Genomic DNA, 16399 nt, shown 5'->3' on the forward strand with positions numbered 1-16399 from the left:
ATCCCTAAACAGGTGGTGTTGGATCGGCTAGACCGTAAAACTTTGGAACTAAATGTAATTAAATTTAGGGTAATGTTGTCACATTTTCAAACTTTTTGGGAAATTTAGCAAATTTCCAGAAATCATTGCTAATTTTGTTATTTTTGAAGTTATTGATGAGGGGAATTTTGGTATTCTACAACTAATAGGTCAACCAACAGCAGTAATAAAAAGGTAACAGCATATAATTTTTCACAATTAATGTAGTAAAGTATTACACTTTAATAATTCATGTAGTTCTTTGTTTTTTTTGTAATATTGTACATAGTAAAACGATAATAGTCTTTATACAATATCTTTATTTCTTTGTTCAACTTTTGTAATCATTTATAACTATCACTATAGACCCCGTTTAATATAGTTTTTCAAGTAGAGCTTTTATAATTAAAGTTTTTACTCAAAAAATTTTAGTTATTTGATTGTTAATAAAAAATTTTATTAAAATTATAAAGTTATTTTAATAGGTAAGTTTTTTTAAAGTTATGTTATGAAAAGAATAAAAAAAATTGTCAAACAAGTATAACATATTTTAGATATTTTAACATTTAAAGAAAGCTTTTTAACCTCTACTGCTAAAACTCTAAAATTTGAGTTTTTTTATAATAGAGAAAAAAATAACTTATTTAATATTCAAAATCTCTGCTAAGAAAAAAAAACAAACAACAACAAAATTTTAATAAAAGCTTATAAAATTAAATAAGTACTTATGACCATTAAATAAGTCATACCAAATAAGCACTAAGCCTTTGATATTAAAAAGAAAAAAAAGAGTAAAAGTAGAGTGGGGCTATTGGTACTCCTCTAAATATCTCTTAACACACTTTTTCTTAATTAACCCCATTAAAATGTTTTAAAAATTTATATAATTCTTTTAACACCTTCATCAATAACAAAAATACCTTTAATTAAAACTTATTGTATAAACCCATTTTTAATTTTTATTATTAAACTTCATTTCAACAATGGGGTCTCTTACATTTAAAAGAAGAAAATAATGGATTTTCATTCTCTTTATTGTAGCTATCGGTGGTAAATTCCTTACCCAAAAATTAGAGGAAAAAGCAACCTTTTTTATTTTTAAAATGTTAGATTTTACAAGGAGAAAAGTTATTTGATTTTTGAGTGGAGGTTTAATTAGAAATTGTCCTACTATGTAATTTTAATAAAGATTAAAATTGTAAAATAATTAAAGGGGTTTTAAGAGATATTTTGAGGGGTGCCAATAGTCTTACTCGTAAAAGTATTCTTAAGTTTTATTTAATTATTTTTTAATTTTTAATCTGAAACCATTCGAATTTTCATATACAAAATAAAATCCATGCTCTAAAAAGAGGCCCTTTTTAAGTTATTTAGTAGCCTTAAATAAGCCCTAATTAAAACAATATATCGAACCTCGTAACAGGCTATCAAACCAACGTATTGCTTGTTATTATTCTTGGTTTTCGATTTCTGGTTGTGAGTGAAGATAGGTTTAAGATTATGCTCGGCATATTTAAGTTTTCATTAATGATGAAGAAGGCTATCATGAATGTTTGAAAAATTTTGATTAAAATTAAATTGTGATTGATTGATTGAATGTGTGAGAAAAATTTGGGATGCTGTCTGATTTCTACATGTTAGAAATTAAGATTTTTGGCTTAATTTTTGGTAAAGACGAAGCTATATTTATACATGTATGGCTATATAGTTATTGAAGGCACGAAGCCTTGGGTTTATTTGGTTTATTTACTCATGACCCTCATGGTAGTAAAACTTAATAACGTGTACAAATAATAATTGGTGGATGATGAACGGTGATGACTTTTGCCTGTCGTTTTTTGAAAAGAAATTGTCTGGTGATTGTCAAATTTTGAATGCTAATTTGGTGTTTCCTCTGCAAATAACAATGAACTGATTCTTTTCAATTTCAGTGCTGGTATTTTTTAAAAATAAACAACCAACCATAGCTTTGAACTCGAGTTTTATTTCTGAAAAATCCAACAAGAGGGCCTCCACTTCTATGAATATAGCTTAAGCAAGAACAAGTCGAATACATGAACTGATTTAATTAGGCTAGCTTTCTCATAGATTGTTTATACTAGTCTAGTAACATACCCAGTGGATTTTTATATTATATTTTATATTTTTTTTTCTAAAGATGTAGTAATTTATAATGTGACACGCTTGTTACAGTTGGTACCGACAACATATTAGTATTACATATACTATCTCACACACGGTTCTCTTATGCTTCACAGCAAGATGTGTATTAAGAAATAAAAACCTGACAAAGTCCATTATGATCTCAGAAGTTGCATGGGATTGTAGAGAAACCCCAAATGTTTTCTTTATTTTACAATTCAAGTTCTGTAATTAAGCTTGTGAAGTGCTTTCTTCTCAACCTATGAGAAAAATCACTAAAGTGAGAATCCATCCTCTACTTCACAAGTCACTGATGCTGATTTGTTCCAAGCTTGGCATTGATCTAAATTCCTGGTTAAAAGCTTTTGATGAGTGTGAGAGAAGTTCGGGTCTATGCAATGGGACTGAGTAAAAGTAGTAGAATACATACGAGGGTTCCTACTGTTTAATAAGTAGAAAACTCAGAAAAGATGTTTTCACATGCATTCTTTTAAGCAGCCGATTTGACCGGCTAACATTGGCACTTGGCAGTGCAATAAGTGGAGGTGTAGGCAAAGGACCCACGTATATGTATAGACGGTTTACTTACTTGTCTATGAAGGTTCAAAAACCTTCAATTATCCATACTCAAATGATTAGAAATGAAACAAGTAGTAAATTGTACCTATTTACTCACCAAGCTTTAGCGTCGATGTTCTTGAGAATCTTCACAAATTGGACTCGAGCATGCCCTTGCAAAAAGGCATTTTGATACTCTTGTTAGTATTTGTGTTTAAAGAATTTTTGGATTTAAACTCTAGATTTCTCTTAAGTGAGAATTAGCCAAAATACCCTATCTCGATCCCTGTGGCTTCTATTCATAAACGCAGATACGAGGGATCCATTTTATCTGTTTGATTTTATAATGCTACATTCGATAACTGTTTTTGTTTGTATTTAAACTCCCAGCACGTGATTTATTTATTGACCACATATTGCTTATTGTTAATATTTTAAAGTTTGATCGTTGATTGTCTTTGGGTTCTTTGTACAGGTTATTCCGTTATTCTATGGTTATTGATCTCTAACTCAGAATCATTATAAGTCTATACATTATCCGATTTTACAATGTTTCTTGGACACATTGTGTAGTTTAAGGGACCATAGTTTTTTGCTGTTACAGTGTATATCTGTCATCAAATATAAAAAAGCAGTTGATTGACCACATAAAATAGAAATTAAGGCCCAAGTGTGTTGGATCATAAACTTGATCCAAGATAAAAGAAATTTTCAAATTTAAATTAATAAGCCCAACTCATGGAAAATTCCATGAGTAGGTATGGTTGGTGATATTTAAATTATTTGTGTTAGGTGTGGTAGGTTTGGTAGGTAAAAATGAATGATTATTAATTTTTTGTAATTTCTTATTTGAAAGGTTTAGATTTCTTCTCATGTACTATAAATACCCCCTTATGTCATTTGGTTATGCATCAAGTGAAGTAACAAAATCTCTAAGTTGTAGAGAGTGAAAAATAAGAGTTGTAGTTGGTGAGAAGTGTTGTTGAAGAAATAAAATGAGTAATGATATAGTTACAAACTTTTATACAAACTTATTTTGTACAAATTGATGTGACATGATAAAATTGGTTGAATTAAATATCTCTTGGCCAACATAATTTATTTTTATTTTTTTATATTTTCATTCAACCAATGAATTAATGCCATATCAGTTTGTACAAAATAAATTTGTACAAGAGTTTGTGGTTGTATCATCACTAAAATAAAATAGTGTGTTTTTTAGTGTTTAATTTGTTAATTCTCCAACAAAGTGGTATTAGAGCTAGTGTTTGATGCTATATATAGTCGTATAACATATCAAATCAAAGATCTTGACGAGAGTAACACAACGCTGTAAATGTTAGCCCGATCCGAGACCTAACACGCCCACATTTGCTGCCGAAAATTTTATGTCTAGAACTTGAGTCGATTCACTGGGTTGAACCAACATGAACCAAACCAAACTAAGTCGAACCGAACCAATTCGAACCGATCCGACCCTATCCGAACCGAGCCACCACGAGCCGGACTGAGCCAAGTCAACTAAGCAAAAACGTTGACTGTTGACTGACGTTGATCGTTGAACGAAAGTTGACTTGAGTCCTTCTCAAGGTTTTTCGACATTCCGGAATCATCCATGCATTCAAAATCTCTATATTCTCGCTTAATTTGTGAATTATGACAAATGGTGGCATGATGTCATTCTAAGTTCCACAATTAAAGGGAAGTAAGTTCGACAATTGGAGTATTAAAATGAAGGCTCTATTGGGTGCACATGACATGTGGGATGTCGTGGAGAAAGACTTTATTGTGTCAGAAAATGAAGCCACTTTAACTACGGCGCAGAAGGAGAATTTAAAAGACTTGAAGAAGAAAGAGAATAAAGCAAAGTATCTCATTTTTCAATCATTATATGAAGATACTTTTGAGAAGATTGTTGATGCAACCTCCTTAAAGGAAGCATGAGAGAAGCTAGAGACCTCTTACAAGGAGCGGAGCAAGTTAAGATGGTTCGTCTCTAAACATTACGAGAAGAATTTAAGTCCTTACATATGAAGGCATCGGAGTCAATTTTTGACTACTTTACTCGGGTTGTGCCATTTCTAATTAATTAAGAAAAAATGGCAAGGAGTTAAAAGAGGTAAGGATCATTGAAAACATACTTCAATCAGTAGACTTGAAGTTTAACTATATTATTGTGATAATTGAGGAAACAAAAGATCTGGAGGATATGACGATCGAGCAACTACAAGGAAGGTTACAACCCTATGAAGAAAGCTTAGACAACGAGAGAAGGCATTATGTTTGAGGTAAAGGTCGAGGACGAGGGAAAGGTCGTGGTCATGGACGATGTTGGAATTTTAACAACAACAACTACAATTATGAAAAAGGAGAAAGCTCAACTAGAGGATGGGGCAGAGGCAATCCAAGATCGAGATATGACAAATCCCAAGTACAATGCTATAATTGTCAAAAGTTTGAGCATTATGCTTTAGAATGTAGAGCTCCAAGTACCAGAATTCATGAGAGAGTGAATTATGTTGAAGAGAAAAATGGTGAAGATAACACCATTTTACTAGCACGCAATGACACAAGTAGAGGTCAAGAAAATACATGGTATCTTGATACAAGTGCTAGCAATCATATGAGCAGAAACAGAAGCATGTTCGTAGAACTAAATGAATATGTGAATGGTAGTGTTGCTTTTAGAGATGATTCAAAAGTACCAGTAAAGGGCAAAAGTAACATTCTTTTTCATGCAAAAGATGGTAGCCATCAAATAATTTCGAATGTTTACTATGTGCCTAATGCAGCGAAAGCTTAAAGTTCAAAATATTCTGTTGATTCTAGAGAATGCCGGAATAAAAGAACAGCTAAACTCACGTTGATTCAAAAGAATACCGTGAATTTAGGGGCTAAGACTCGTTGATTCCGCAAAATACCAAAAATTAACTGAATTCAAATACTCACAAAGAGATTTGAAAATTGAAAATATTATTGAAATCAAACATGCCTTCAAAGGCTACAAGAGGAAGCTATTTATAGTAACAGTAATTATCCTAAATCACTAAGGGAAAACAAAATTCTAAATTGAAAAGGAAACAAAATTCTAAAATGGAAAGGAAATTAAAAGTCCCTAATTAATTAGGAAACATATCCTAGTATAAATTCCTATTCTGAATCATTCCCCCCAGGATGGAGAGAATTCGCCCTCGAATTCAGATTATCAGCAACAACATCTTCATCATGATCACCTTTATAAGGAATAAGATGCTTGATATTGAACACATCTGCTGTGTGGATATCACTAGGAAGCTTCAGTCTGTATGCATTAGGATTTATCTTCTCGATAATCTCTAAAGGTCCAATTTTCCTAGCAAAAGGCTTGTTGTACTCGCCAACTGAGAACCTATCTTTGGTTAAGACAGCCCAAACAAGATCGCCCACTTGAAAATCTAAAGCTCGACACTTTTTGTCTGCCACAATTTTATAACCTTCGGTCGTCTGCTTAAAAGACTCTTGCGTATTTTCATGAATTTTCTTAAGCTGCTCAATAAAGTCTTCTGCTTTACTGCTTTTCCGAACTAAATCTGGAACTGAAGCCAAGTCGATGGGAGCTTGTGGATTATATCCGTAATTCACCTGAAAAGGGCTTAAACCAGTACTGCGCTTAACTGCACGGTTATAAGCAAACTCCACTTGATATAACTTCTGATCCCACATCTTTAGGTTATCGCCAACTAGACTATGTAGATGGTTTCCTAAAGAGCGGTTGACAACTTTGGTTTGACCATCTGTTTGTGGGTGGTAAGCACTACTGAAATTCAGGCGAGTGTTAGTCAACTTCCATAATGTCTTCCAAAAATGGCTAAGAAATCGTGTATCCCGATCAAATACTATAGAACTCGGTAAACCATGCAATCTATAGACTTCCTTGAAGAATAGACGGGCAACAGTCAAAGCGTTTGCAGTCTTCTTGCAAGCAATGAAGTGAGTCATTTTCGAGAATCGATCAACAATAAGAAATATTGAATCCATACCCCTCTGAGTGTGGGGTAATCCTAAAACAAAATCCATGCTAATGTCAACCCAAGGTTGTGTTGGAATCGGCAGCGGCATAAATAACCCAGCATTAGTTGCTGCGCCCTTGGAAACCTGACAAATGCGACAAGTCTCGACATAATGATAGACTTCACGCCTCATAGTAGGCCAAAAATAAGTGTTCACTATTAGAGCCAAAGTTTTGTCACGACCTATGTGCCCTTCGTTATGTAACTTTGCAGTGATTTTCAATCTCAAAATTGAGTCAGGAACACATAACTGATTACTCTTGAAAATGAATCCGTCGTGTAAATGATAATCTGAGCAAAACCCTGCAACAACGTCTTTTAATATAGAAGCAAAGAAAGGATCAGAAGCATATAACTCTCGAAATGTGTCAAATCCAAGAACTTGATTATGCATCTGTGTCAATAAAGAAGTTCGTCGACTAAGTGCATCTGCTACCCGGTTGGATTCGCCAGAGGTATGCTTCACCATAAAAGTAAACTGTTGAAGGAATGTTGTCCACGTGGCGTGTCTGTGAGAGAGCTTGTCTTGACTATTGAGATACTTTAACACGGCATGGTCAGTGTATAAAACAAAGTCTTTATGAATTAGATAATGTCGCCAATGTTTTAACGCTTGGACTACTGCGTAAAATTCCATGTCATAAGTGTTGTAGCGTGCCTTTGCTCCGTTCAACTTCTCACTGAAATAAGGTATATGCTTACCTTGTTGGCTAAGAACAACTCCAATGCCTACCTTAGAAGCATCACAATGTACCTCAAAAGTGAGCAAAAAATCTGGTAGGACAAGTACTGGGGCAGTAACCAACTTTTCTTTGATAATCTTGAATGCCTTAGTAGCTGCCTTTGTCTAAGAGAATTGTCCTCCATTTATGCAATCCGTGATTGGTGCCATAATAGTACTGAAATGAGGAATGAATCGTCTGTAAAAAGAGGCAAATCCATGGAAACTTTTGGTGGCAGATAAAGTAGTTGGCTGAGGCCAATCTCGAATAGCATCCACTTTTGATTGGTCAATAGATATACCATCATTTGACACCACATATCCCAAAAATAATACTTTCTCTGTCAAGAAAATACACTTGTTTACTACTGTGTATAAACTTCCTACTCTTAAAGCTGAAAGCACTTTTCTCAAATGTTGTAGATGTAACTCGTGACTGGTGTTATATATAAGTATATCATCGAAGTAAACAACCACAAACTTTCCAATGAAAGGGCGAAGAACTTGATTCATAACTCGCATAAAAGTACTCGGAGCATTGGATAATCCAAACAGCATTACCAACCACTCGTATAACCCTTGGCGAATTTTAAAAGTTGTTTTCCATTCATCTCCAGGCCGTATTCAAATGTGATGATAGCCACTTTTCAAATCAAGTTTGGTGAAAATTGCTGCTCCACTGAGTTGATCTAACAAATCATCTAATCTAGGGATTGGAAAATGATATCGAACGGTAATTTTATTGATAGCTCGACTGTCCACACACATCCTCCAAGAACCATCTTTCTTTAGAGTTAATAAAGCAGAGACTGCACAGGGATTAAAATTTTATTTTAAAGGACTTTTGCTGCCCAAGCTTAACATAGCAAACATTTGTTCTCCTAGTAGTATAATGATAGGCTTGGCAATTTAAGGGCCTAGGCCGGGCTTTGCCAAGCCCAGGCCCAGGCCCATATATTGTTTAAAAAGTCTATCCAATACATAATACTACAATAGGCTAAAAACTTAATCATAATTCTCTAATACATGATTAGCCAACACACAAAATATGAAAATACTAACATCACAAGTACCATCACAAGTATCGGACATAACATACAAATCAACAGCTAATATAAAAAAGAAACTAATCCAATATTTGTAGGCCATCTTCGTCCTCATCCTTCAATTCCTCGCCAGTAAAATTTTCTTCTTCAAGAACTCCACCTAATAAAAAAAAGTGTTAAAATAAATAATAAAGTAAAATAATTAGTAATTAATTTTGTAAAAAATATTTTTATACCTCCACTGCTAGTAGCCCATAACCAATGCTGAGAGCACATAATAGCTTCCAACGTGTCTGGATGTAATCTACTCCGATGTGGACTCAATGTTCTACCGCCCGTACTAATAATGAACATATTGTTTATTTTTTGGGATAATTGTTATAATTAGCAAAGGACCAATTTTCTCTTATAGAAATAGAAATGGTGAAAGTTGTTGATGCGATTTCAATATATTTCCTTCTTTAAGTTTAATGCTTGAGCAAAATGAATAAAGTAGAATTCTAATAAGCATTTTATCTTTATTTATCTTTTTTTTTGTTATAATAAATAACAAACAGGACAAGGTGTTTTGAGGATTTTTTATATATTAAAAATGATGTGATTTGAAAGCCTGATTTTTCACCTAATGCTATCAGGACCATAATTGGAGACATTGTCATGGTGCGTTTGGTGCACTTTTTTTAGTATGGGAATGCATGCTAATTATCTAATGAGGAGACATTATTCATTAAACCTCATGATATTACAGGACTGTCGTTGTGAATGTTGAGACATAGTTAATGATGAGACATAGTTATCTACTCTTGATCTAAATTATTTATCCTAAAGGATAATCCCGTTGATTGGCCTCTTGTTGTAGAAGCAACAAGTCAAGCATTGAAATCTAAGGGGATAAATTCAATTTGAGATAGGTTGGGTTGGGGTAAGTGCTTGGTGTGTGTGTGTGTATAACCTTTTCATCTATTTCTTTTTATGTGTAGTTAGCGTAAAAATGTTTTTTTGAGTTTGACGGTGTTGATTCTTTTGATTCTTGTAATTTTCATTTGTATTGTTGCTTGGATCATTATTTTATATTTGATTAACAATCTTTTGGCCAATGGTTGGTGAAGTGCAGTGTGAGCAACCAAACAATTCTTTATACACTTCCACCGGCAATCTTATAATATAAAAGCAAACATTCCATCTCAATCCAAACTAAATTTTACTGAGAGTATGTTGTGAATTTTCTTTTATCATCTATGGCTGTCTTATTTAGTTATTTCTTTAGCATAATAAGTGTTATACAATTTTGAGTTTATTGGGGGAAACTATTTGTTTGGAATTTATGGGATTGGGTTTTTGATAAGTACTTATTTTTTGCTATGAATGACATTGATCAACAAACATAAATGTCTCAGATCTTATGAAGTATCTTTATTGATTGTGGCTCTGATTATTAATTCGTTACATGTTCTTCTTTGAACAGCTTGGAGTTTTCTCATCTCAAGTTTTCCAAGAATCTCCGCGAGAGAAAATACAAAGAAGAAAAAACTATAACACTACCTCCTTTTTGGATTTCAAGCTTGAAATAATGCTACTTTATAACTAAGTTTGATATTTTATCTCTGCAGCGCTAATTTATGAGATGAAGAAACACTGCAACATAGGAATTGCCGCCCAAATTTCCCATTTCTCATCGATCCAACATGGTAACAATTTTCTCATCATAAGAATTCATTCCTCTTTTTTTCTTTACTGTTTTATTCAAAGCAAAGCTTCCTCTTTATTTTCATACTTGTAGGAAAGTTAACCAGCTTTTATGGGTACACTTGAAGTTCCATATTTTATTGCAATAAGGAATTAATTTAAGTTGCACTTGAAACTTGGAGTTTTACTTTAATAGATAAATCTTTATAATGATAATGTTGGTTGTATTCATTTGTGCTGCTGATAGCTCTTTGAAATGAGAGTTATTATGGTCATTCTAGACTCAAATCAGGTTCACTTAGAGAGTAAATGATGTGTTTTTATTGCATTTTTGTTATATTTTCCATAAACATTCATTTTAGTTTAGTCTTAATAAGTTTTGTGTGATTTAAAGTAATTTGTGCTCAAATTATGTGCATACTTGTAGGTTTCCAGAAGCTTATAATTTATGGAAGGGATGATAATGCAATGGGATGGCAAAAAAGATGAAGAATATGGCCACAAAAGAATTGAAACAAGATCTAGAGCAGTGCAGTACTATAGCCGTTGTTGGAGCAACCATTGCTGTAGCAATCCTGGAACAACTATAGAGAAAACTTAGCCCGGGATATCTACAGAATTACGATCTGCTGTTTTCTAATATGAATCATGCGTGCCTTAGGCTTCGGTTTACCCTAGTTTTCAGTAATAAAAAGAGCGTGCAACATATAAAAAGGGCGGCGGTGAATTGACATTAAGAAAATCAAGAGGAAAAGAAGGAAAAATCAGAATTCAAGGAAAACGCAAGTCTGTATCAGTGAAGAAATCAGCATAACAATTTGGATTCAATTTTCATTGTTCTTTACTTGTTCCTTTGCTTAATCTTTGATTGAAATGATGTATTTCATGGCTAATACTTTGCTATTTGCTTTTTTTTTTCAAAGTATGAACTAAGTTTGTTTGTAGTTGAGTCACAAACAATCTAAATGGGTTTTTTACTATTCTTATGAGTTGCTGCAAGATTGCTATAACATTTTACTTTAATAGCTATTATTATAATCATTATTTCGGTTGACCACCCATTTAATGGTTCAAGTTAAGATAGAGCCGCAAAAGGGCCTGTCTTAGTGGAAATTATTAGAGTAATACTTGATCATAACTTAAGTTTCCTGGATTAAGATTTCTTGAGTCCCAAAAGGGCTATCTTTGAGTTAAGATTTGTGAAGAACTAGATATAAGAATTCACCTTGTAGGGTTGAGAGTATATGCTCATAATGTCCTGCCGTAGGTAAGTTAACAACTGGTCATTGTTAGGGAGCTTAAGGGTATGAGAAATCTAATAAGCGACAGCTGAGGATGCAAAATAATTCTGCCCAGTGCTGTAAGAATTGCTGTAGCAACTAGTGTTAATTTAGACAAAACAGTGTGCCCTTGAAGAGAGTTTGGTTACTTAACTACCTCATCCCTATTGAATGCTTCTTACGCAATTCATTCAATTTGATTTATTATTGCATTAACTTATTTTTGTTTCTTCTTTTATTATTATTTCGGTGGTAATTCATTTTTAATCTTTTTGGAACAAAGGAAGTTTGCACTATCGTGATTGCTATAGCTTTTCTAGTAACATTAATCCTTGTGGAGACGATCTTGAATATTCATCACTTTATTACTTGTTGTATTCACTTGTACTTTGACGTCAATAGCAATTGAGTTAAAAATTATCCAATAAATTTTTGGCACCATTGCCGGGGATTGATTGTTTATTTTCGAAGTGTGAAGTCAATTTTGACAGTGCCAACTTGATCTAATTTATTATATTTATTGACAAATTAATACTTGCATGCGCAAAGACATATCTGTTGTATTTTAACTTGATCCTGAGATTGAAAGGACTATAAGAAGACTGCGAAGAGAACAAAGAAATTTAAAAACTGTTTCAGGGATGAATAATTTGCAAGATGTGGGAAACGTGGACCCTCACGGGCCACTACAACCTATCAATGTTCAAGAGGGGCAACATGAGCATTTTAATCAGAGACAACCAGGCAACAACAATATCATTTACATGGTAGATGATAGAGATAGGGCTATCAGAGATATACTTTGTTAACTCCTCACATTGTATATCCTGGAATAGTCAGACCTGAAGTGGAAGCCTCAAACTTTGAACTTAAGCCAGTAAAGTTTCAAATGTTGCAAACAGTGGGTCAATTCAAGGGATTGCCAACTGAAGATCCTCATCTCCATCTTAAGTTGTTTTTGGAAGTGAGTGATGCTTTTAAAATTGTTGGAGCAACACAAGATGCTTTAAGACTAAGGCTTTTTCCTTACTCCTTACGAGATCGAGCCAGAGCATGGTTGAACTCATTACCATATAATTCCATCACTACATGGAATGAATTAGCTGACAAATTTTTAATGAAGTATTTTCCACCAACCAAGAATGCAAAATTACGGAATGAGATCACTTCTTTTCATCAGCTTGAAGATGAAAGTTTGTAAGAGGCTTGGGAAAGATTTAAAGAGTTGCTCATAAGGTGTCCTCATCATGGCATTCCTTGGTGCATACAGCCAGAAACCTTCTACAATAGGTTAAATTCAAGTACGAGATTGATGGTAGATGCTTCAACGAATTGAGCTTTGTTATCTAAATCTTACACTGAAGCCTATGAAATCTTAGAGAGAATTGCCAACAATAGTTATCAGTGGCCATCAACTAGACAGACAGCAGTGAGAGGAGCAGCGGGGGTACATAATATAGATGCAATTACAACATTATCAGCACAAGTAACTTCACTGACTAACATGGTGAAAGTTATGACTTCTGCTCCAGCAGCAGTAAAGCAAGTTGCTGAACTGTCTTGTGTGTATTGTGGTGAGGAACATGTATTTGACAACTGTTCTGAAAATCCAGTATCAGTAAACTATGTGGCCAATTTCAACCGACAGCCTTAGAACAACCCATACTCAAATTGTAACACCCCAAATCTAACACGTGCGGAGCACGTGAAGAAGGAGGTTACTCATCTTTACTCATAAGTTTCAAACTGAAATTCCTCCAATTCTTATTCAAATAAATCCATAAATCCAAACGTCAAATACTAAATAATCTCTCTCGAGGACATATAAAAATAATAACAAAAGTCTCAAACTCCAAATTACACGTTCATAATAAAAGTAACTAAATAGAAACACAAGTCTATTCCTCCTCTTATTCAATAGCAAACGGAAACTGGAAATCATTAACTCCAAAGCTAAGTGCACCTCTCAAAAGAAACTTAATCTGCAAAAAAGTAATGACGAGGGGTGAGCCGTCAACTCGGTAAGTAAAACCATTCCTAACATACTAGGCCTATCGATACCAAAAATATTGCAAGCCTTCTTTTGTTTAAAGCATATATCATAATCCATAATTTTTATAAAACGATATATCACAATAACATAAGATAAATTCTTAATAATTCAGAATATTCAAAAGCATATTTACTTACGAATCAAATCATGTAATACGTATACAGAAAACAAACAGGTTAGCTCATGTCACATAGTGTCACCTATAGTCTCGGTGACCCGGCCAGAAACATAATCAGAATATCGTGTGCACATTCAGAACAGAAACCCAGTACTGGTCCAGACAGATATATCGTATATTACGATCAGAATCAGAATCAGAATCAGAATCAGAATAACTATGGACAATGAGCCAAAACATTAAGAATCTCATACAATCATCAATAATTGAAATCAAACATAGGTACAAAACATTCGTATCAATTTCATAAAAGTTCATATCAATAATATAGGCTTGCATAACATTTTAAAGATAACATCATAAAAGGTTGTCATGTCATAAAATCATTTACATATTAAAAAGCATTTATAAAATACTTTGTTAAAAAGAATGGTTTGAAAACATTTACATAAAGCTAATTTTGTTATCAAAATTAGTAATCCTTTAAGTAGTATCAAAACATTTATACTTATAATAATAATATCAAAATACTTCTACATATCCAGTACATTAGGAATGAAGTTACTTACCTCGACAAATGAACTTGGATTAACACACCTCTAAGCTTCTAAGAGCCTCAAACACCTTCAAAACCTTAAACAAATACAAGATATGACAATCAATAACTTATTCTAAGAATTTGATTTTCTAATTCATACCCGTACAGGTCTGATTCTCAGAATTTTAACTCTTAATCCAAGTCTCAGAATGATATAAAATCCTATGGAACCATTCTAGACATCCATGAGTACCCCATGTAAAATTTACAAGAGAATCCGATATCAAAAACATTTTAAAAACTATTTACTTCTCAGCAAATTCGAAACTGTTTTCACATAATCTAAACCAAACAGAACGGGTTCCGTGATTTTTATAAAATAAAATACTAATCAGAAAATTATGAAATTAAAACTGCGAATCCTAGACACATATATTAACATACATATAAACTTTCAGAATTTTTTGAGTTCATTTGGTGGTACAAATAGTCTTGTGAATCTGATCACAATACTGGAATCGTGGATTTCCAGTGCAGTGGTTTCTATTTCCAAAATACGTATAAAATTGAAAACGAAGTTGAATTTAATGAAATAAAATTTAATCAAGAAGCCCTACATGTCTAGTTTCCAGAAATATAAATTTTATAAGAAAATTCGTTCAGAAAATATAGCTTTAAAAATTCGAGATACTCATGCTGTTCAGAATAAACGTTGTGAACTTACCCGTCGCTTTGAGTCTCTCCTAAACAAAGGTTTGAATCCTAAGATTTGGGTAGGAGCGTAAAGAGCAGCAGAGAAGAAGGATAAACGTTGTGAACTTAGGGTTATGGAAGGGGGAAAAGTATGTATTTATAGGGGATCTTAAGAAACCCTATTCAATAAGGAAAAATAGCCCTTTTCCAAAATGATCTCATAAATAACCTCTATTTAATTAGTACCCCTTTCTAAATAAGGGTTATAGGCCACCCATAATTCTCAATGAAAGCCCAATTTCCATAATTTAATATGTATGGGAATTTGTGGTGTTACACAAATACTTACAACCTTGGATGGAAACAACACCCAAATTTCTCATAGAGCAATCCGAATCAAAATACTCCAACACTGAGTGGACAAAACAGAAATACTCAACCACCTGATTTTCATCAGCAAAATCAAGGGCAAAAACATATTAGCCACGATCCATTTACCTCATTGGAAACATTGATTAAGGAATACATTGTGAAGAATGAAGCAATTGTACAAAGTTGATAACTCTATGAAATGAGAGTTATTATGGCAATTCTAGACTTAAATCAAGACCATTTAGAGAGTAAATGACGTGTTTTTATTACATTTTGGTTATGTTTTACATAAACATCCCTTTTAGTTTAGTCTTAATAAGTTTTGCTTGATTTAAAGTAATTTGTGTTCAAAACATGTGCATAATTGTAGGTTTTCAGAAGTTTATAATCCATGAAGGGATGCTGAGGCATTAGGCTAGCAAGAAGGAGAAAGAATATGGCCATAAAAAAAGTGAAACACAACCTAGAGCAGTGAAATGTTATAGTCGTTGCTGGAGCAACCATTATTGTAGCAATCCTGGAACAACGAGGGAGAAAACTTAGCACATGATAACTGCAGAATTGCAATCTGCAGTTTCCTAATTTGACTCATGTACGCCCTAGGATTTTGTTTACCCTAGTTTTCAGTTATAAAAAAAGGTGCGCATCACATTAAAACGGCAGCAATGAATTAACATTGTGAACAATTAAGAGAAAAAGAAGTAGAAGATCAGAATTCCAGGGAACCGATGCTGCGTCATTGAAGAGTCCAGCAGAGTTATTTGGATTCACTTTTTGCCGTTCTCCCCTTATTCCTTTCTTCACTTTTTGATTGAACCAATATATTTCGTGACCAATATGTTTCGTGACCAATATGTTGCTGTTTATTTTTCTCTTTCAAAATATAAACTAAACTTACTTGTAGTTTAGTGACAAACAATCTAATGGGTTCTTGACTGTTTTTATGAGTTGTTATTTAATTGCTATAGCATTTTACTCTAGTACCTATTATTATAATTGTTATTTCGGTTGACCACCCATTTAATGGTTCAAGTTAAGATAGAGCCGCAAAAGGGCATGTCTTCGTGGATATTATTAGAGTAATACTTGATCTTAATTTGAGTTTTCTAGATTAAGTTTATCTTG

At 33.3% G+C, this 16399-nt stretch overlaps 1 non-coding gene across 1 annotated transcript; it reads right to left on the minus strand.

Moving 5' to 3' along the window:
• Window positions 1-12646: 12646 nt before the first annotated feature.
• LOC112096015 lies at window positions 12647-12754 on the minus strand. Its single transcript, XR_002904175.1, has one exon. It is a non-coding gene; the product is annotated as a small nucleolar RNA R71 (small nucleolar RNA).
• Between the last annotated feature and the right edge of the window lie 3645 nt (window positions 12755-16399).

This window comes from Citrus clementina, unplaced genomic scaffold (assembly GCF_000493195.1).
Source record: "Citrus clementina cultivar Clemenules unplaced genomic scaffold, Citrus_clementina_v1.0 scaffold_1, whole genome shotgun sequence".
In the NCBI taxonomy this organism is placed as follows: Eukaryota; Viridiplantae; Streptophyta; class Magnoliopsida; order Sapindales; family Rutaceae; genus Citrus; species Citrus x clementina.